Consider the following 22,648-nt stretch of genomic DNA (forward strand, 5'->3'; position numbering starts at 1 on the left):
ATCAAGGTGACCCAAATGATACAAAACTGCCGCCCTGATTTTGTTTCTCAAGGGGAAACCAGACATTAAGCAACAGAGCAGGGAGAGGCTTCAACTCGCTTTGCTTTAGGGGGCCGGGGGCCGGGGGCCAGTCGCAGCAGCGCCATACGTGTTTCTGGGATTTTAGGATGTTTTGGGATTTGGGGACATCTCTAGAATTTTAGGACATTTCTTGGATTTTAGGACATTTCTAGGATCTGTTATGTTTTGAGGACACGGGATGTTTCTTGGATTTTAAGACTTTTGGTCATTTTTTTAATATTAGGATTTTAGGATATTTGTCAGTTTTTAAACATTTCTAGGATTTCAACAGGTATAGGATGTTTCTAAGACTTAAGGGACACTTCTCAGATTTTAGGACATTTCTAGGATTTTAACAGGTATAGAATTTAAAGATGTTACTGAGACTTAAGGGGCATTTCTCAGATTTTAGGACATTTCTAGGATCTGTTATGTTTTGAGGACACAGGATGTTTCATGGATTTTAAGACTTTTGTAGGATTTTAAGACATTTACATTTTTTTATTATTAGGATTGTAGGATATTTGTCAGTTTTTAAACATTTCTAGGATTTTAACACGTATAGGATGTTTCTAAGACTTAAGGGACACTTCTCAGATTTTAGGACATTTCTAGGATTTTAGGACATTTCTAGGATTTTAACAGGTATAGAATTTAAAGATGTTGCTGAGACTTAAGGGGCATTTCTCAGATTTTAGGACATTTCTAGGATCTCTTATGTTTTGAGGACATAGGATGTTTCTTGGATTTTAAGACATTTACATTTTTTTTAATATAAGAATTTTAGGATATTTGTCAGATTTTAAACATTTAAACGTCAGGACTTTAACACACATAGGATTTAAGGATGTTGCTAAGACTTGAGGGACATTTCTCAGATTTTAGGACATTTCTAGGATTTCAGAACATTTCTTGTATTTCAGGAGATTTCCAGGATTTTAGAATATTCCCCAGGTTTTCGGACATTTCAAGGATTTTAGGAAGTTTCTTGAATTTTAGGACATTCCTAGGATTTGACATTTCAAGGAGATTAGGATGATTCCAGGACTTTAGAACATTTCTAGGATTTTAGCATGTTTCTAAGAGTTTAGGACATTTTTTTTTTAGGATCTCAGGACACTTGGGGCATATCTAGGACCTCTATCAGGGGGTGCAGGGGATCCTCCACTCTTACATTTTTATTTTGAAAGCTCTGTTTTGATGCTGTTTATGAACTCCGGCACCTTATGTATACTAAAAGGACAAAAACAGTTCCCAGTGTGAATAACTTTATTTTCATTGTGAATTATGATTATAAAATGGTTGGGGCGACCGCCTGGCACCCTATCCAGGGCCAGATTTGGTGTATGGTGTATGGCAGTTACAGTCTATGAGTCAAACCTGCAGGAGGATGTTGCCACAGTGCAGAAGGGCTGCTGCGATGAGAACAGCCTGATAAAGTTCTGGATTTATTCCCACAGTTGTTTCAGGTGTTTTTCACAGTGCACCAACCTTTATTAAGGTGGAGTCACAGGGATACAACATCTGAAATTAAAAATTAGAAATCATAAAATTAGACGTAGTAAAATATATCATAAACTCATGCAAAGTTTGTGTGATGTTCTTACGGAAAAAGTTTTGGTTATTGACCAAATTTGGTCATAGTAAAGAAAAGGATCCCATTAAACTCAACTGGGAGCAGATTTTAAGGAGTGCATGATCAGGTGTTTTAAATACAGTTTTTATGTGTTATAATTAGTATTGATGGAGATGCGTAGTGGACGTCGGGTACACGTGGGACATGTCCCCTGCACTCCCTGTATCTGTGCCCTCTGCCCCCCGTACTTTTTTGCAATCGTTCAGTTCATTTGCACCATGAATAGGGGGCGGTGTACACATGCTGTTTTGTTGTGATCACATGACACATTTGAGACATGCGCGGGCAGCACTGCTCTGAACTGTCGGTTTAACCAAAATACCACAAAAAATACGCAGCAAACCAACCAGTAAGAGGCCAAAAAAAGACAAACAAGAATACTAACATTTGTGTTACCTCTCTTGTGTTACCGCTCCTCCTTAATTTCGAGTTTTTGCTCACTATTGCTTTGCACTTGTTTTTTTAATCTTTAATGCCACAATAGAAAGAGCAGGGAGGAGAAGGTGGACCAGAAGGCAACACTGACAGCGATACACAACTACTACAACTACTGTCCTTATTTTTAATTTTACTTTTTGTCTGTATTTTTGCAGGAGACAGCAGGGAGAAAGCAGCACGCAGCAGTGAGGACAGAGAGCAGGCTGCAGCACTGACCATCAGCCTGAGGCTTCACAGGTGAGGACACATTATAACTGTCTATAGTGACTCTGAGATTAATTTTGCAGCTATTGCCGAACTTTTCATGTTCATTGTTGTCATTCAGCACGTAATTATCTGGCTACCCTGTAGATGCATGATGGTCTTTCTGCGGCAGCTCAAACTTTTGAATTTTGATAGGATATGATTTTGATTATTTTTAAATAACTTGAGTTGGTCGCTGGGTGCTGTACTGTGGCTGTTTGTGGTTATTTGGTTGTAACAGTAGTTGGTTGTAACATTGTCAGTAACAGTCAGTTTATCCCTGAACAATCTTTTCCCTTCACGTCTGAAACGGTGGCTACGCGCCTGCGTTGATGTGTGCGCTCTGTGCTGTTTTTCACCTGTTTTGCTCTTGAGAGCTCTGTGTGTTGGTGTCCCTTGTGGCTATTGCAAACTATCATTGGTCCACAATATGTCCTTCATTTTAAAAAATAACCATTAAACAAATTACAAGTATATTTTGCTCCCTTGGATGTAGGCAGGACCAAAGCTAAGGATACTTGGATCATGTGGTCTTTAGCAAATTTGGTGCGTTTACATACTTACAAACTTACTAATTTTGCATCAGGATTTAGTGTTTCTCCTCCCAATTTTTTTTTCTTACAGCAGGGAGAAGATGTTGATAAAAGCACTTAAGGTTCAGCGTATAAGATTTTGGGTGATATAGTGGCATCTCGTTGTGAGTATTACAGATTGCAAACAGCAAAAACTTCACCTGGTTAAAATGACTTCAGTTTTCATTGTTTGGGAGGTTTGCATCAGCAGCTTGAATTATCTGCAGAACACACCAGCTCATTTAAACCGGTAAAAACACCAAATAAAGCAGTTTTACTTTAAAAAAACACAAGGTGTTTTCTGACACAGCTTGTCATTGAGGGACTGCTAACTGCCTATGTGAAAATGTTAAAATGTCTCTATCTGGAGCTGCTTTTTGGTTTGTCCGTTGTGGACTTCTGTGTGAACATGATATCCATTAAAGAGGACCTGATCCATATATAGATATAAATGTCTAATAAGGTAACAAAAACACAACAACTCTTATATTCAGCTGATTATACACTAAAGAAAACATACTTATTACATTATATTCCATTTATATAAACCCCTAATTCTTTCACACTGGACCTACAGACTACAACTAATGGTAATTTTCATGACCAGTTATTGTATAAAATATCAAAAAATAGTGAAAAAAGGCCTGTCACACAAGTTTCTAGAGACAAAATACCAATGTAAGATCTTATTGTTGAGAAACAAACATGTCAACATTTGTTCTCAATAATTAACCCCATGTTTTTTCCTGGAAAGAACAATTGTAGCCTAGCAGCTGGTGTGAGACAGTCAATTTGTATATTTAAGTAGGAGTTCTTGGTTTTAATTTAAAAATATTTGAAAGAAATGCCCCACATTCTTGCAGAAAACATGAGAAATGAATCATTAAAGATTCAAGGTTTTTTTGAGGGGTGAGAGAAGTGGACATCAGCATTTCTAAAATCCTAGCTATGGCCCTGGACATAGAGTTTTTTGTGAAATGTCAATTATGGCAAATCCTGAGTGGATGCAGCCATGAAAAGCACACTGGAGAAGCAGAGGATGGGTGGACATATCCCAATAGTTAAGTGTTTATTAATTTGATTATTCACTCATAAAATGCAACATAATCCCTCAAAAGAGAACTTGTCATAATCCTTTAATTGGCTAAATAGGAATATTATAATTATCAGTGATGTCACTGGTTGAATTGGCTGTTTCCTGGTAGAAACGCTGTGAGCCTCTCAGGGACATTAAGGGGATTTTTCGGACGCACAAAAAGCAGATATATCAAAAAGCTTTAGGCTTTTCCATGAAATTATACTGTATAAGTTAAAAAAAAAAACTAAAAATAACAATGCCTCTTTGTATGTTTTTGACTGTAGTGTCCAGGCTGCAGTTTATTTACAGTCGCGCTGAGAGGTGCTCTGTAACATGTCTGTTAATTTAAACAATGCAGTGTCTTTATGCGCATTTTAAATCCCCGGCGCGCCCGCGCCCTTTGACACACATAGCTTTAAGCCATGGCAAATTTGGAGCACAGGCGCCATGTGCTGTACCCTATACAACATTAAAACAGACAAACATCCCATTAAACGACCAATGACAGCACATCCTCGCGCAGAGATGCTGGGAGGGGTGGAGGAGGAGGGGGCGCTTTTGGTGGGTGGGACAAATGAGCGCTATAGAAAGGGGGATGCTGCAGCCCCGTCCCCCTCATATCTCACTCCACCCAGCCCTAGAATAAAAACCACCGGTGACGTGCGCGCAGGGAAGCACCCAGCAGTATGTGCGCGCCCACGGGAGGGGCCGATAGAAAATGGCGAGTCTGTGCAAAAGGCAGCAATGCACGGTAGAGAGGCGCGGCTTTCGGCAGGAACTTGACTCTTGGAGGCACAAACTCATTCACTGTGTAGGTAAGCTCGCTTTGCATTGTGTGTGTGCGTGTGTGTGGCGTGCTCCGGGCGCCCGGCGGGTGCCGGTAACTGTGTGTTTGCGGTAGTTTTTGGTGGAGTGGAGAGCGCCGCGGCTGTAATGTCCACTGGAGAACCTATAGGCTCTACATGAAGCTGTCATTTTTTGTTACGCACGGCTGCTGCCTGGCGCCGCCTGCCTCCCACCGGACATGTCCAAAAATATTCACGTCTTAAGTTTTCGGGCTCGTGCCGCGCGTGTTGACAGGTGCTTCACGCGCGCACTTTGTGTTTGTCACCTGTGTGGTTGTTGTTTTAATCACAGTGTTGTTGGTTTTGAGGCGCGGGGACATTTTTTATACATTATTCCATAGCTGTTTATTTATTGTGAGCAGGGCTTGTCACGTGTGCAGATGGAGCTGCGCTTCGGCCAATCGGCTTCCCCGCTATAGGCCGGCCCGTGCCCGCGTGCGCGCCGCCGGGGTGAGTTTTTGGTGGGGGGAGGAAGGGCGGTGCGCGCTCTCAGTCTCCAAACATGACACCCTCCACCTCCTCCCCCTCCCCTCCACTTCCCTTGAAATCGGCTTTTGGGAGCGCGCATTGCTGCATTGGGGGAAATGTCAGAGGAAATAATTTTGTATTTTAGGGGGAAGGTGAAGGCGGAGGGTCGGCAGATAGAAATGCGCCTTTGCGCTCACGGAAACCGCTTTTGGTACTTGTTGAAACGGCGCTCCTGGATACGGTTGAAAACTCGGTTGAGATTTGGTGGGTTGAGTTTGCATTAAAAACATATTTATTATGATTATTTTTATATTATAAGAGTAAATTTCTGGCACTGCGGGGTCAAAAAACAGCAGCGGCCATGACATGTGTCAGTCTTTGTCCTCCACTCATCCAGTTCTTGACCTCTCCCTGCTTTTTGTCATTAGTTCATGTTTTTATTTGGGATTTTCTAATCCATACATCTCACCACCCCTCCTCCCTCCTCCTCTTCCTTCTCCACCAATCCTCCATTTCTGGTGTATTTCATTAGCTCAGTTTAATCCGGTTACATCGACCTATCCCGATGTTATGGCAAGATTATCATCCACTCTTCGCATCTGATCCCCTAACCTCTCCGGGTTTCCTCTGCTCTCCACCCGGCTCGTAATCTGGCTTTTATCGGCGGTATAAAGCACCATCACCACCGGCACCACCTCCGCAGCAGCAGCAGCAGAGTCGGGGTGTTGCGGCTCCACTTGTTTTTGGACGCACTTCTGCGTCCAGATGTTGCGCGTTGACCTGTCACCTACTTACCCATCCGAGCGCTTTATAATATCTCACATGGCCTGATTCCGAGCAGGCTAGTGGGGCTTTTTAGTAAGAAAACCTCCTAATGAGAGGATGGAGTGTTGAATCAAATGGTTGGTTAATCTCTGACCTCCAGAAAAAAGCTGTAAGAAATCGCAATCAGCAGTGTAAACAAACGGCTTTTCCTTCCTTCACTTGTCTCACATCAGTTTGATCATTTAATGTGGGATTTTTTTTCCACTGAGATTATTAAGCAGAAATATGTTTTCACTTAACAAACGTGTTAACCTATATCCTCTCTTATTAATACTGATGGCACCGCCTGCTTTGTGCCCTGCTTTTGCTTTCATTTATAGTCTAATTAGTGCTGTTTTAATGATTTAGTGGGTCACTGGATGGGAGTTAAAAGCAGCAGAGGTTGGTCCCTTTTTAACACATTTTGAAGGGTCGCCGTTACCCTAGATTGAAAACGAAAAGCTGCATGTGGAGCTATAATAACCACTGTGAGGATGTATTCAGATATCCGAGACTATAAGTCCCTATAGAAATACTATAATAATACCAGAGTCAATAGAGATGCCACAAACGTGATAAAAATACTGTAAGCTCACTATTGTGCACATGCAGTAATATTACAATGATACCAGAGGGGACACAAAGCAGAATAATGAACTCACAGTTGGATATTACAGCTTGTTTTAGCTCTATACGGGGGTGCTCTGTGTGTGTGTATGTGTGTGTGTGTAGGCTGTGTGTTAGTTCGGCATATATCTTCATTTCTGGTTGTTGACATTCATTGGTTTGCTATGCGTGACGAGTTTTAGGGCCGAGCGAAGCAGCAGCTTTCAGCGCTCAGATTGAAGTCTGACATGTTTGTTTGTTTGAAGGCTAATCGGCTCTGAAACTGTGTGAAACTGGAACATCATGAAATATGTTTGTCCTCTGACCAGCTCAGAAAATGTGTCTCCAAAAGTGCTGTGAGTGCTCAAAGGAAAACTTTGAAATGTTGAGCATGCAGCGTGCAAAAGTGTGGCAGGTAGTTAGTTTTATTGATTTAATCAAAGTAAACTTTATTGTCCATTTTGCCATATATACAGGAAAAAGATGTCTCGAAATGCTGTTTCACTCAGACCTCCATCGTAAACATGCAAGTACACAACCAAAAGAATAGGAGAAACTATAAAAGTAGGCAAGTACTAAATAAAATGTATAAAAATACAGTTTAAGAAAGGCACACATGAAAAACACACAAGCTGCAACTTTAAGTATAAGGGCAGTAAGCAGTTCTTTCCATTATGTAATGATTATTCGTTTTTTTACAAAAAAAAAACATGGGTATAAAGGCCACGAGAAATGTGGCAAGAAAAACAAAACGAAAAAAATACTTTTTTTTGTATTTTTACCTCTTTATTAAGGTCCTTGTTTTTTTGTCCATCTAAATTATTATTATTTTTTAAATTTTCAGGTAATTTTCTTTTAACCTAGCCTTCTCATAGGCTTCTTCATAGTCTTCTTCCCATGTTTTTGAAAAAAATCCAAACAATGTGGATTTTGGTTTTAAGATGTTAAATGTAAGGGAAATTAGTTTTTAGGAATAACCATAAAACAGACAGTTTAATCTCAAGATATCATGAAACTCATTTGAGAAGCCTTAAAACTCCAAAAAAAGGCTACAATGTAATAAAAAAGAGACAAAAACTACTTTTTTTTTTTTATCACAAAGGGTGTGTGTGCTGGCCTGGAGATAAGTACACAACATCAAGAGCCATGCCTTTTATTAAACACCCTTTTTATTAATAGCATCAGAGACATTTAGTTTGAAAAGGTAACAATCCTCCAGTTTGTTCCAGTAATGTGAGAGGATGTGGCGCGTCGACGCCGCCAGCCTCATCGTCTTGCCCTGTGCTGTGGTGATAATAAAGTAGGGCCTATATGCTACAGAAAGGTTAACACTATTAGTTGGTAGCAATTATAGCCCAACTGCTGATTCGTTTGGCACATATTCTGGGGGAGAGAGAGCAGCTAATTTGATTGCGTAGAGGTTGTGGCAGTGCTGGAGAGAGACAGTCTGCCAGGGAGAGGCAGAGAGGTGTGAGTCTGAGTGGCAGATAGATCTTTTGCTTCCAACACTTCTCACAGGCACAGCTTCTCCGAGCACAGTAATAATGCCACCGGTTGAGCTGAAAGCCCGCGGCTACAACCTGTTCTTTTGTGACTAAAGACCTCGATACAGTTGTTAACCGGTGACTTATTCCAACCACTGGCAAATTATTTTGGGGTCCCTCAGGTTTGGGAGATTTGTTGATGTATCACTAGCCTATGGAAATATAGATCTTTAGCTTTCCCTTTAATATTTCCGGCTGTATAAAACCTTCCAAACCTTAATTGGCTTTTTTTTTTTTTCCCCCAAAACACACAAAGACGGAAATGAGCAATGAAAGAAGAAATGGCCCAAAAATTGCAAGAAATAAAGTTTAAAAAAATCCTGGAAAAAAAGCGAAAAAAGACAAGAAAATACCTTAAGATCCTGCAAAAAATAAAATAAAACAAATATTTTTTTCTGTAAAATAATTTTAAATAATTAATTATAAGCATTATCTCTAGACAATTTTCCTTTTTTTCTTATAATATCTAATCTCAGCATATCTAATTTTCAAGTCATTTTCTTTTTACCTTTTACTTTTTTAATTTAATTTAATTTTAAATTTGTTTTCAAGTTTCTCTTGACCCTTTTTGCCATGGTTTCTGATCAAAACAATCTTTCTCAGGTCCCAGAGGTTTAAATGCCTCTGAAAAGCATCTAAATGCAGCACCACAAAACTGATGTCAATCCAGGCTCTAAAGGGTTAAAGGTCCAGTGAATAGGATTTAGGGGACACATTGACAGAAATGGAATATAAGTAGTATGATTTTATTTAGTGTATAATCACCTGAAAGTAAGAGTCATAGTGTTTTTGTTACCTTAGTTTGAGCCGTTTATATCTACATCAGGAGCTGGTTCTCGTCTATGGAGTCCGTCATATTGCACCGCCATGTTTCTACATTAGCCCTGAATGGACAAACAAAACACTGGCTCTAGATAGGGACATTTGCCTTTTGCGTCAGTCACTTTAGTTACCAATCCTTCTGCGACAAGCAGCATTGGAAAAACACAGATTTTTAAAAATCTGAAACCGCTTTAATCATTGTTTTTACATGTTTAAATCACAGGATGTTTTTTTGCCCCTGATCCCATCCGAGTCATTAAATATTGATCTTTTAAATTTTCCTAAATAATACAGCTGCACAGTGCACGCTTTAAGTTGCTGTTGCGTGGTGACTGTGGTTGTTATAAGGTCTCTCCTCCAGGCAGGGCGGAGAAACACCATGTGCTATAGCTGAAAGCAAGACTCACACACTGAGCTGAAATGAAACGAGTGCTTGTAACTTGAGTAACTAACGTAAATAAACAATCTTAAATGGTGCTTTTTACAGAATTTGAGGATCAGTATAGCCGATCACAAACAGAAATAAAAAAAAAAAAAAATGGAAATCACACTAATGGCAACTAAAATAACAGAATTTATGGGTCAAAATGACCCCAAAATTACCAATACCTTACACATATAAGATAAGGAAAAAAATAATAAATATTTGGATGAAAAAAATTAAGAAAAAAAAATGCAAAAACAATAAAAGAAAACAAAAAGCAAAGCCCTGATACTGATCTTTGAGATTTGATAACAACATCCGTACTTAAATCACCGGGTCTTGTTTTGGAAGGAAGAGACCTCTGTTTACAATCTTGTCTCTAGGACAAAAATCTGAACAGTAGATCCAAACCAGGAGAAGTTTCATTATTGCTGTCAGTCGACTAATTTTTGCAAGTTGCTGAAGTTCATTGTTGTAATTTAATTTAATGTTTATGTAAAAGGGACACAGTATATTAATGAACATCAGTAAAAAATAAAAATGTAAGCAGGACTGCTTCTTTATGTCCGAAATCTCATGGCAGGTAACAGACATTAGAAATATCAAGAACAATTCATACAGAGGACAAAAGTGCAGTAAAGTAGAAATGAAAACTAAAGTGCAGAGTGCCTTATCTGTGTGTCACGTGATCAGTTGCGCTGGTGCCTTAAGCTGCATGTTTTTTGCTTTAATTCCTTTTGTTTACTGCTGATTAATGAATGAGTTCGATGTGGGAGAGGATTTGTCGGTGTGTTCAGAGTCTCCTCCTGTATCTAATGTTTGAATTGTGATGTGCAAGATCATCCGTTTTTGGTTTATCTTCTCATAAAGTGAGCGAGATCCCTGTGATTTCGTTCTATCTCCGTCTATCTGCTCCCTCGATTACCCGCTGCACTCAAAGTCAAATCCCTGTCTTATCAAGTCAACAAACCCCCCCCGCCACCGCCACGCCTCCCTCTCTAAGCGGACGGCTTTTATTTCAGTAATGGACAGATGGACGCCCCGAGAGATCTGCCTGCCACTTTCTCATCTTGCTAATTCTTTTCATGGGCTTTTTTTTGAAAAGGAAAACAAAACATGGCACATTTATCGGGAGCCGGTGGGGAGAGTGGCAGCGATCCACCCATTCGACGAGACCGGGTGCCAACACTGTAAATCACCGCGTACCCTCTTCATTACAAATGCATGCACCCCCCCCCCCCACCCCCTGCTCGACAGTAATGTGTGTGAAAGTGTGTGTGTGGAGCTATCTCGGGGGTTGATCCATGCCAACCAGGAGCCCCGTGGGAGGAGGGCTGCTCTCTTTGGGGTGGGGGGAGTTTGACTGCAATCTGTGGGAAAGCAAAATACACCACTGGCACCAAGTAAATGTCGACAGAAGGTGTGTGTGTGTGTGTGTGAACCATTTTATTCATCCAGAAAACGTCCACTGAGCCACTGTGCTCTTTTCCAGTGACGTCCTGACTCACGTTCAAACGCACTAACACACCTTTATCTAAACTGCCAGAAGGATTCAAACCGCCGTCGCTCCGGTTTCCCGCCTGCTCCTTTTATCCCCCCTGCAGCCTGAATTTGTTTCTGAGGAGTAAACCATTTCATCTTGTTTTTGCCGGCTGTTGAGGAACTAGTCAAATGTTTTTCAGAAAATAAACCTTATTTTTTACTCGGCCTGTTAAAGTGTGACAGCTTAAAAAGAACAAACTATCTTTGAGTCTCCTGAGAGGAGGAAGGCTGCTGACTTCCTAAAAAAAGGCCTTTTTTTGTTGTGGTTGTTGTTCTTCTTCTTTTTTTAATCTTTAATATAAAGCTCTCTTCTTTGTTGTATTTTGTTTTACTTTGCCAGTGTTATGCAGTTTTCCTCCCCGGGGACCTTTCCGGTGCATCTGATGGCGATGGGAAGCTTTTAATTATTGTTGTTGAGCGTTGGAGCATCTTCAAGAGAAATGCTTTGAGAGTCTTGAAGCCACATGAGAGGCCAAAAAGTTTGTTGTTTAAGTTTAGATGTAAACTTGTCCAAGTTCTGCTTCTTCGTCTTCAGTTGGTTTAATTTAAAGGTGAAACTTAAACCAGAAATTAGTCTGCGACGCTTCGATTCACACTCACAATGACTATTTCTCTAAACACAGTAATTTTTACCTCCTTGAACACGGGAGTTGCTGATCTACTTCTACCTCAATCAGTTTTTCTTTTTTTTTTTTTTAGGTAATTTTTGGGGATTTTCCCTTTATTTAATAGGACAGATAGCATGAAAGGGGGAGAGAGAGGGGATGACATGCAGCAAAGGGCTGAGGGTGAAATCGAACCCACAACCACTGCAGTAAAAACACAGCCTTTTACAAATGTGTTTTTATTAACAGATGCTCGAATTACAGTGCAATTATGACTCCAAAAATGTGTCACGTTTCCATTCATGCATTTGAAATATTAATTTAAATGGGTAAAGCACAAAGATACTCAAAAAAAAACATGGTGGCCTTTTGTACTTGGCGCCTGTGCTTCAATCACTTAGTTTATGTTATTGTGTTTGTTGTTTTAAAGGGTTAGTTTGGATTCACCAAAGTAACACTATAACACAAAAAAATCCCAGACCATCCACTCCTGTGTTCAGCGAGGTAAAGTTACTGTCTTTGTCAATGGAGTTTGGCTTTGAAGAGAGCACAGATTAAGTTTCATTGTCAATTAGCCTTTACTTGGACAAAAAAGGTGTTTGAAACTCTTGGATCTTGCATTTAACGCTGTTTCTTTTTTTACTCGTTTGATGTTTTACAAACCAAATAATGAATAGCTCGATCAAGAAAATATTTGGCACATTAATCAATAAAACAAATAAATAGCTTCATTCCCAACCCTTATGGCAGCCCTCTTCATATTTTTTAGTTCAGGAGACGTTTTGATCATTGTTAAAAGGCTAAAACCAAAATGTGCAGTTTGGTCTTTTGTCCTTCATCATGGTTATGAAACTCTCTGCAAGTGTGTTTGTGTCTGAGTAATTATACTTGCATCTTAACAATGTAGACGTGACCCGGTGGTGTGTGGTGATCCTCATTATTCTGCAGGATATTGCAAGTCACAACAATAAATGATAACAAAATAATTTCCTTCAATTTATCTAATGGTAAATCAGAACCACGTAGAATGAAAAGAGGTGCAGAGGGGCCAATATTCAGCTAATAAATAAACAAAAACATGATATGGATGCTATAGACGCACTGTTTATCAGTTTGCTGGTTGATATTTGACTTTTGCCAATGAAGCGGTAGCATGGATCCACCCCCTGATAACCTCCCATCGTCTTTTATGTTTGTGTTGTTGTTAACCCTTTTGAAACTGGAGCAAATCGGCTTTATATTTTCCCCAAAAACATGAAAAGAAGGCAATGAGCAATGAAAGAAGAAATGACCAAAAAATTTGCAATAAATTAGTAAGACGTACAACAAAATGACCTGGAAAAAAAAACAAACAAAACAACATTGTTTTTGAAAAAAACAACAAACAATGTGTTTTTGTAAAATGTTTCTTTATCCCTAGACATTTTCACTCGCATTTTCACTAAAAAGGTTTCTGTATCAACTTTTTTTCTACGTGTTTTGACAGAAATTGCACCAGTAAAATACTTCTGAAAGGCCTCTAAAAGAAGCACAAGAAAAGTTATGTTAATCCAAGTTTTAAAATAGTTAAAGTGACTCAAGTCCCCAAAACACGTCTTTGTGTGTTGCAGGAACTAGATTTAGTTTGTTTTTTATCTTAATGATGACTATTCTGTGGTGTAAGATGTTAAGTTTGAAGATCTTAAGTCTAATTTCAGCCATTATTTTCTTAATTTGTAGTCTTTCTTTTCAACAATGTGCTGAACAAAAAAATATAGAATTGACAGTTTAAAATAACAATTGTCTTCATACTTTTTTCTGTGAACACAGGATTTTAAATAGTGCATTTGATTGTTAATGATTTTGGTGATCTGAAATCTACCTGAAGTTTTTGACAGTGAAGGACTTCAGCTTCCTCTCTTTTCTTTCCTTCGGGCTCACTGGCGACCAAAGTCCTCCATTTCCTTAAACTAAACTTTGTACACAGCGTCCCCAGCTCAAACCAAAATTTATGTAAGCGTTCCATTGTGTGTGTGTGTGTGTGTGTGTGTGTGTGTGTGTGTGTGTGTGCGCAAGTTCCTTTTGTTATGCGAGCTGCTCGACCTCCTCGGTACAGTTCTTTGGACGGTGACGCCATGTGGGCTCATGCACGGTATGGAGCTTGTGTTTGGAGTACTCACACACACACACACACACACACACGCACACAGTGCTGGTGAGAGGTGTCAAGGCTTTTTAGAGCAGCAGGAATGTTTGCTTGGACCCGCCTTTAGTGAATTCCTCCTTATTCTTCCATAATGGTGGCTTTTGTGTGGAAGGTCATATTTGAGCAATTTGCTTTTCAGGGTATTTGATCAATGGCATGGAGGAGCCTGAGTGTGTTTGTGTGTGTGTGTTTGTGTGTGTGTGTGTGTGTGCGTGCGCTCATTTACCCCCTCTTTGTATGGACAAGTTTTAGACGTTGAAACTGAGGAAATTTTTGGAAAGTGAGGACGTTTTCTTCACAGAGCCGTGTGCGCCTTGTGGTTAAAATCATGCAGCTGTGATGATTAAGCTTCAGGGAATACCTTATTATTTTAATGAGGGAAGTCTTAAATCTCTGCGTCTCCCTGAGAATTCGCTATTAATGGAATTAAACTAAAAGTGTGTGTCATTCAGACCGTCATTAACAATGAATTAATACTTAAGTAGCACCTCGGCACTCCTGAACAAGAGGAACCAGCTAATGAGATAATAATGGAGCTGAGCAGTCGGTTAAGCAGTGCTAAGCTGTCACGGTTCAGAGTTAAAGGGACAGTCTGTGTGCAACTGAATCATTCTGCTCCGAGTCATTACATAAATAATCTGCAACTTTGTCATAAATAAACGCCTGTCATGTTGCTCACATACTGACAGAAAACTAGATTTATACAAAACTCTTGAGACCAGTGCTGCATGATTAGTTAATGGATTAATTAGACCGTTTTGATCCATTATACTGAATACCTGCAGTTTGGAGTCTTGGTTGGACAGAACAAGACATTTGAAGGCGTCACGGTGGGGTTCTGGGGTATTGTATTATATTTTATAAGGATTTATTGAGGAAATAAGCACCAGTTGCGGCCCAATATATTTTGTTTTCTTTAAAAAAAAGGAAAATCAATGACAGACAATGCAAACTTGAGGATAGATGGAGAAGGGAATATAGGTAAAAGGGCCAAACAGGTCAAAACAAACAACAAACGAGCAAAAAGATAATCAAGTATAATCGTAGTCTTGCTGTTATAGATATGCAAACCAGTTACTATTCTGTAGGTGGTTATTAGGAGCACGGCAATGTCGTTTGTTTGGGATAAATATAAATCCAAAAAGAAAAATAAGCTGCAGTTCATAAATTTTTTTTTAGCACAGTATCTTGTTACCTCTCGTCACCAGTGGTGGTCATCAAAATGACCAAAAAATTTTAGGGGTTACATTAATACCCTTTTTTCAACCAAAATTAGCATTTGAATGCAGGTTTCTAACACATAAAAAAACTCATTACAAATAGTAGATGAACTGCTTTTTTCCTCGTCCTTTCTTTTCCTGTAATATTCAACGTCATGAAAAACAGGTTTTTAACAGTAGAAAGCATCATGGAGGCCAGTGATAAAGTGGTTACTTCCTTTTTATATCTTTTACTTATTCAGTGTCTCTTTCAAACTACATTTTTAACGATGTTTGAGCATTACTTGGGCGGAGACAGACGGTATTTTGCCAGCAGAGGGGCTGACAATTAGTGTGCCCACCAACTTGTCGTATTTTAATCACTGCCATATCAATCACAGGTCAGTAAGAGACGGAGGTGATAAATAACTGTAACAACTGCAGAAGGGCAATTGTAAACTTTTATTTGTTTTTTATTTATTTCTTTTTTTTTTATACAAAAGCCAAATGTTAACAGGCGTGAGTTTTTATTTTTGTTGTTTTTTTAAATTTGTCCAGTGATTTTTTTGATCTTTTGATTCCTTTAGGTATGAAATGACAGACAGAGGGATGTTTGGTTAACAATGGGGATGCGCTTTGGCCATTTTGCCAACAAAAAGGAGGGTTGCGTCCCTCCCTCATCCCCTTTAAAAGTTGTCCATTGACAGTACCACAAGTGTAGAAGAGTCATAAAGTCAGAAAATTGATTCAATACAGCAACATTTGCCTAAAGCTGTCAAACACTGGCCACCATAAGCTACTGGTCTTTCCAGACCAACTGAGCACTGGTTTTATTGCTTCTGAATTTAGCAGCTTTTTATTTGCAAGAGGAAGAATCATGTCTCTAAAAGTTTGCCATAAATTTTTATGACGTGAAAAAAAAGACTTGAGGAAGCACACATCAACAAATTGAATGTATAATAGGAACAATGTAAAAAAATGCATGATGGATAAATACAAACAAATGCGATCAAGCAAAGTCCCGTCAGCTGAAGTGCGTTTGCGGATCCTTTGTTGTGGCTGCTGAGCCGCGCTTTGAGGTGAGGGCAGCGCACGTGTGTCGACAGGGTGTAATCTGGGCTTGTTTGTTTAAAGACTCAGTACCCACTGGGCATGGCGGCGTGCCAGGCCACTGCTCCTGCTGCTGCCCACAGGTGCACCCTGGGAAATGTAGTAGCTCAAAGAGGGAGCCAGATGGGCGAGTGGGAACAATAGAGAGAGACGGTGGGGGAGAGGGTAAGAGGAGGGAGTGTTTAGGAAGGTACTTTGCTTTTATACAACAAACCCTGCGAGGACACATGACGGATGAGGTTTGCACAACAAATGACACGGAAACAATGGGCAATTATTTGCAATTCAAAGACTGAATGAGACTTCATTATGTTTTGGCCTTGGACGTCAGATGGAGCACATGGAGATGCAGGTAAACCTGCTGCTCCACAGACAGGGACACACTGTGGTCTATTATATTTTCATCACTTTAGACTTATAGATGGATTAAATAAAAAAGCTTGCTACATGTTATTAACCTCCTCATAACTCAAAATACAGATTAATAACAAAAAACACTTACGCAGGTAGAAGCTTAGAGAGGACTATTTGCATTCTGGTAGTTGTAGGTTTTCTACCTCTTGAGCAAAAACAAAAACTAGAGGCCTTTTGTACAGTTTTCTCTGGTCATGTAGCTCCAATTTCAAACGTATTTGTATCTTTCTGTTGCATAGGCGGCCCAGTTTTTTAAAAGAAAAAAACATTTTTCCAGCAGTGAATGATGTCAATGCATTGAGAAGAATGGTTCTTGGTGTTTGAGTAACGGTCTTAACAAATTTAGCAGAGGAATAATTAACAACAGTGTTTTTGGAAGTCCTTTTTAAAGAAGTAAAAGCAGAATCTAACTAGGTGTGTTTCAGATTCAAGGAAGAAAATCAAGAAAAAAAAGAGTTAAAGTGACACTTGAATATGCAGCAGGGGAACCTCGTGGACACAGGTTCATCCGTTAACACAAAGATCACCTGTTAACTCTCAAATTCCACCTGCGAAGGTGTGCCTGAGCGCTGAATCACTTCCTGTCCATTTTTTTAACCCCTTGAAACAGTTTTCTTGTACTCTAGTGAGATACCTTTCACAAGCTATTTAACCCTTGAAACCCAAGCAAATTGTTTTTAGTTATTTATTTATTTTTTGAAAACATGAGGAAAAATGCAAAAAGCAACGTCGGAATAAATTTTTATCAGAGTGCAAAAAATCAGTAAAAGATGAGTTTTAAAAAATTAGTTTAAAAACAGAGGGAAAATTATTTTTTAGCCATTTTCTTGTTTGTTTTGTCTTCTTTTTCTTACTTTTACTTTCTTTTAATTTCTTCTTCTCATTATTATCATTATTTTGTTTATTTTCAGCTAATTCTGTCATTTTTTATTTCAAGTATTAAAAAAAAGAAGTCTTTTATTCAAGTCAGTTATGTGGGGATGTCTTGTTCAGTTGCTTATTGCTTTGCACACATGTTTTTGAAAGAAGTCAAACCAATTTGCTCGTGTTTTAAAAGAGTTTAACTCTCTGTGTAAAAGATAATACGCTCTCAGTTAGAAATCAAAACATGATTGGAAGAGGCGGGCAGGACCTGAACGTGTGAATATGTGCTCACTTTATTGGCTTCGGTTTGCTTTTATCACTGAAAATGTGATGTTATGGCATGTTTTGGTCTGTCTCCACCTGACAGCCTGTCAAACTCTGTGCAGGGAGTAAAGGCTGAAGAGAGTTAAGAAAAAAAATCATTTTTTGTACGTGAAAAGCCTGATTCGTACACGCGGAAATTTGTAATTTACAACGCTGCCACTTGTTCATTTTATTTTCGGCCTCTCATTCAGTCTGCATGGTTCACTATCAGTACTCTTTTCTCTCGTTGTGGTTAATTATCTTTGCAAATAAACTTAACCTGTACCCTTAGAGCGAGCCCTCGTCTCCGCCACGTCAGTGTGAGCTCATTTCAGAGCCGTCGCCGCCACGTTCAGCAGAACAACAACCACAGAGGGGGGTCTCTGCGATGTCAGCGCCGTTAAAAAAAACACACAGCAGCTTCTTTGTATGGAGAGCAGAGCAAAGGACCGTCTCCTGTGATGGTCTCTGAAGCTGTGGGGTGTGTTGGGGTTTGACTCACACTCACGCTCGCTCACACACACACACACACACACACACACACACACACACACACACACCGCCTGAGGAAGACTGACCTCCTTGTCATTCCTCCGCACAGTCCGGGCAGAAGCTCCACATTTTTCCTTGACATTTTTTACTAGTTTACTACTTTTTAAAAATAAAAATTGTAAAATAAATAAAATAAAACAGTTTAAAAAGTGACAGATTTCCCCCAAATTTGCAGTGGGTATTCATGATCCCCAGTGGATGAATCCTAATATGTCTGGTGTTTGCTGCCCTTTTCTCTGTTGCCACCATCCAGGCCCACATCTGTCAATAACAAACTGTGTTAGAATTTTATTGACAAATTTGCTGAGGAAATTTGTGATCCTGGAAGATAAATCTTATATTTCTGGCAACCTCACTCTGTCTTCTCTAGTGTCACCATCAGGCCCAAATTTCCTTGTGTAACACTTATGTCAGTGGCAAACTAATTTAAAACCTAATTGACAGATTTCCCAAAAATATGCTGTGGATATTCATGATCCCCAGAGGATAAATCAGAGTGTTTTTGGGTTAGGGTTAGCCTAACCATGAACACACACACACTGTACTTAATTTTGACTTGGACCCACATACGCTGTCCTGCTGCCACTAATACTCACTGCAGACTAAATGTTAATTAATCCTCTGCTGAAAATAGTCCCCCAATATATGTAAACGAGTGTAAAAGTACAGTAAATATTGAATGTGATTGTTTCCTCCATCTGGGCCACAAAGATTTAACTTTTGCCCTGCTGCTGGAAACAGCCCTCAGGCTTTCACTTCGTCCTGTTTTACATGACTAAAACATCTCACGTCCCTCCATATGTGAGTATTTTACGATGTTGGTTGTTTTGTCGTTTCTGTTATTTTATAAAAGGCTGGTTTGTTCGTCTAATGCAGGAGCCATTTTCTCCTCCTCCAGGCTGCGCTGGCTTTCTGATTAAAAAATTGTTCTATTATTTTTACCCAAATCACACAACAAAGAATCGACTTCTCATTGGCTGCCATGAATCACCTGCCGGGGGCCCGTAGGGGACAACAGGGGCTTTCAAGTGTGTCAACACAACTAATAAAACATGAGCAAGGTGAAAATCAAAACAGGCTTTTTAAAAGTGTCAGAGGCATTTTTATGTCCATTTATTTTTAATTACTTTGTTGTTTTATGAATTTTAAAAAGGCTTTTGCCCCAAAGCCGCCATTAATGTCTGACCCCGGTCACCAAACTGTCAGTTCTGATGTGACTCTTTAATTCTTAATAGTTGATATGCATGACCTCCTTTATTATCATAAAAAGTCTAAGGCCATCGGTGGCTGCTTGTAGAGGCTAAAATGCTAAATGCATCTAACAATAAACATGTTTGTGCAGAGCATACAAAAATATTGATGCATTTACTTTCTGTAGATCTTCAAGCTGTCAGGACTAAAAAGCTTCTGTTGAGCGTAGTGTGAGGTAAGAAAGCCATAGATTTATCAGATTTATCAGAATTTAAAATGATTTATGTATTAGTGTATACGTGCATGTCAAGCAACGGCATCATACAACATTGATTCAATGCTAAAGTAAAAAACCTTTTAAAGGATCAATACATTTGGTTTTGGTATTTTCATGCCATTTATTTATAGTTGACACAGCCTTGAAAGGTTTATTTACCTATTTGGAAAAAGAGTAAAATGCATCTAGAAAAAGGATGAAGGCGCAAGAAATCCCTTATTTAAAACCAAATAAAGTTGATAAAAATAGGTGTGACAGCGCTGGTTAAAATTTACATTAGATTCAATGAGTATTAACCCTTTGAAACCTCGATTTAGACACATTCACAATCTACTTGACCCTTTAAAAAACTGGGCAGATTAGTATGATTTCTTTCTAAAACATGGGGAAAAAAGGCCAACTTGACAAATGTCTCACAGATTACAAGAAATTAAAATTTAACAGAAAAATTATCTTCAAAAGAGGGGATGATTACTAAAAACATTCTCCCCAAAAATAGGGAAAATGTCCTGAAAACTTAATTAATAATATTTTTTTTACAGAAAAGAAAGAAATACTTTTAAAATACTTTAAATATATATGTTTTAATTTTCAGCACTTTTTAGGAAATTGATTTTTTCGTAATTTTCTTGTAACTTTTTAACAAATTTTTTGCTAACTTTGGCGCTGTGTCTAAAGTTAAGTTGCTCGTGGCCCTCTCCCCACGTTTTTGAAAGAAGTTAAACCAATTTACTCAGGTTTTAAATAGTTAAAGGACATCCTGTGGGCTTTAGTGAAACCGGGATGCTGATTTTTCCTCCAGACTTGAGCCATTTCTTCAGCACCGCCTACAGCCCACCTTAACTCCCACCTTACCAGCCATTTCTGCTTCTTTGTCTACAACCCTGCTGTCTGTTATTCACCTAGTTCTTTTTCTTTCCCGCAAACCGCCTGCTGCTCTCATGGTCGCTCACATACGTCTCTTGTCCAGTTTAATCGGCGTGCACTCATTGTATTCCATTATTGTTCTGCAAGCACAAACGGTATGCTAAAAGCAGCGGATGAATTGTGCTCTCAAGAGTTTTCACCTTGAAGCAATGTAAAGACGAACATAATGGCCCCCTGCCCCACTGCCTTTCAGTGGTTGATTTTGGGCATAAGATCAGAACTACTGTTGGTTATTAAGGAAAAAATTCTTGTGCAATTACTTCAGAATTTTGAGATCTTATGGCATTCCCAAAATTTGTTAATGTACTTTACAGTCTTCCTCTTATTCTTTCTCTGACATGTTATGTGGGATCTAACATGAGAATTTTTGATTGTGCCCTCAGAAGAGATGGGATTGCAACCTGGTTCTAATCTGCTTTTTTTAAAACCCTAAAATCAATAACGTTTGAGCTTATCGATACCGTTATCGAGTCTGTTGGGCATATAACGTAACCTTACGTTTCGAGTGGAGTAATATCATTTAAATCCAAGTGCACCCAAATTTTGTAGCAAGTCCTGTCAGTTAAAAATAGTAATCCAATCGACAGGATACAAGCTTTTTAGCTCACAGAGGCTTCATGTGGTCACTTGTTGTTAACACGACCCCATAGGAATAACTTATGTAACTGGTTGGGATAGATAATTTTCACCTGTCAGCATCATTATGTACAACTACTGAGCACTCGGCTGGGTCACCAGTCAACATGTATCCCCTTCCCACTGAAATTAGCAGGTTTCTAAACCTAAGTATGAGCGAATGGCTGTATTCCCACTGCCACTGAACCTACCACTGGAGAGTGGCTGGCAGCTGGCATGTATGTATGTGTGTGTTGTCTTGTTGGTGTGTCCATGTGACGTCACAGACAGGCAGGAGAACAGGTTAACAGTAGAAAGCAGCAGGATCAGAGGTCTTTGAAAACTTTTCAGTGGTTTCTTCTCGTTATTTATCTCTTACTTATTAAGTCCCCCTTTCAAACTCAGTGCAGATGTATTTGTATCAGTGTTTTAGCTGCTTAGGAGGAGACGGAGAGTAATTAATGACGGTGCGTCCTTGCATCTCTCTGGTTAAGAAATCTCTGAAATAAGCGCGTTCACTTGAGTGTTGTGTTTCCATCAATGCTGATGAAATGCTGATAAAACCTGCGTCTCCTGCAGAGTCATTTGACCCGGTGATGTTGGTGGGCGTTAGCAGGGTTTTTGTGCAGTGGGAATGAGGCTCTAAAACACGATTGCTTTGAAACAGTCGTGATCCTGTCAGAACATGAATCCACCATCGGAATAGCAATTCTGACAACCAAATACACAACAACCAAACATTTTGATAATGTTAATAGCTTTAATTCAGTGTTAAAAGATAGCTAACAAAATGCCAATAACATGCATGCTCATATTTTTGATGATGCTGGCTGTAAAATGGTCTATAAAACAGAAAAGCAGGAAATCCTCACTCACAAGAGGCTTGAACCAGAGAATTTTTCTGTCAATTGATTAACCTTTGAATGGACTGAACCCCGACTCAAGCTGCAAGTAAAGGAAGCTACAATCCAGATGTGTTACGCTTTGTTTAACGGTTACACTCTCGTAAGCCAGAAATTTTAAAATTATTCATCCCTCTTAATTTATTTTAATTCCACCACGAGCTCTGATTTATGGATGGTCATTAGTCTCGGACAAAACCAACCTGGCAACCCCTGCAGATAATTTATGGTTACACAGTGCAGTGGGACAGTAAAATTATTTAATGCACCTTGACGCTCACAAGCCTCTGCATCTGGCTTTCACCCAGCACTATCCTGGACACACACACACACACTCACACAACACACACACACACACACACACACACACACACACACACACACACACACACACACACACACACACACACACACTCGCACAT

The sequence above is a fragment of the Plectropomus leopardus genome, chromosome 4 (assembly GCF_008729295.1).
Source record: "Plectropomus leopardus isolate mb chromosome 4, YSFRI_Pleo_2.0, whole genome shotgun sequence".
In the NCBI taxonomy this organism is placed as follows: domain Eukaryota; kingdom Metazoa; phylum Chordata; class Actinopteri; order Perciformes; family Serranidae; genus Plectropomus; species Plectropomus leopardus.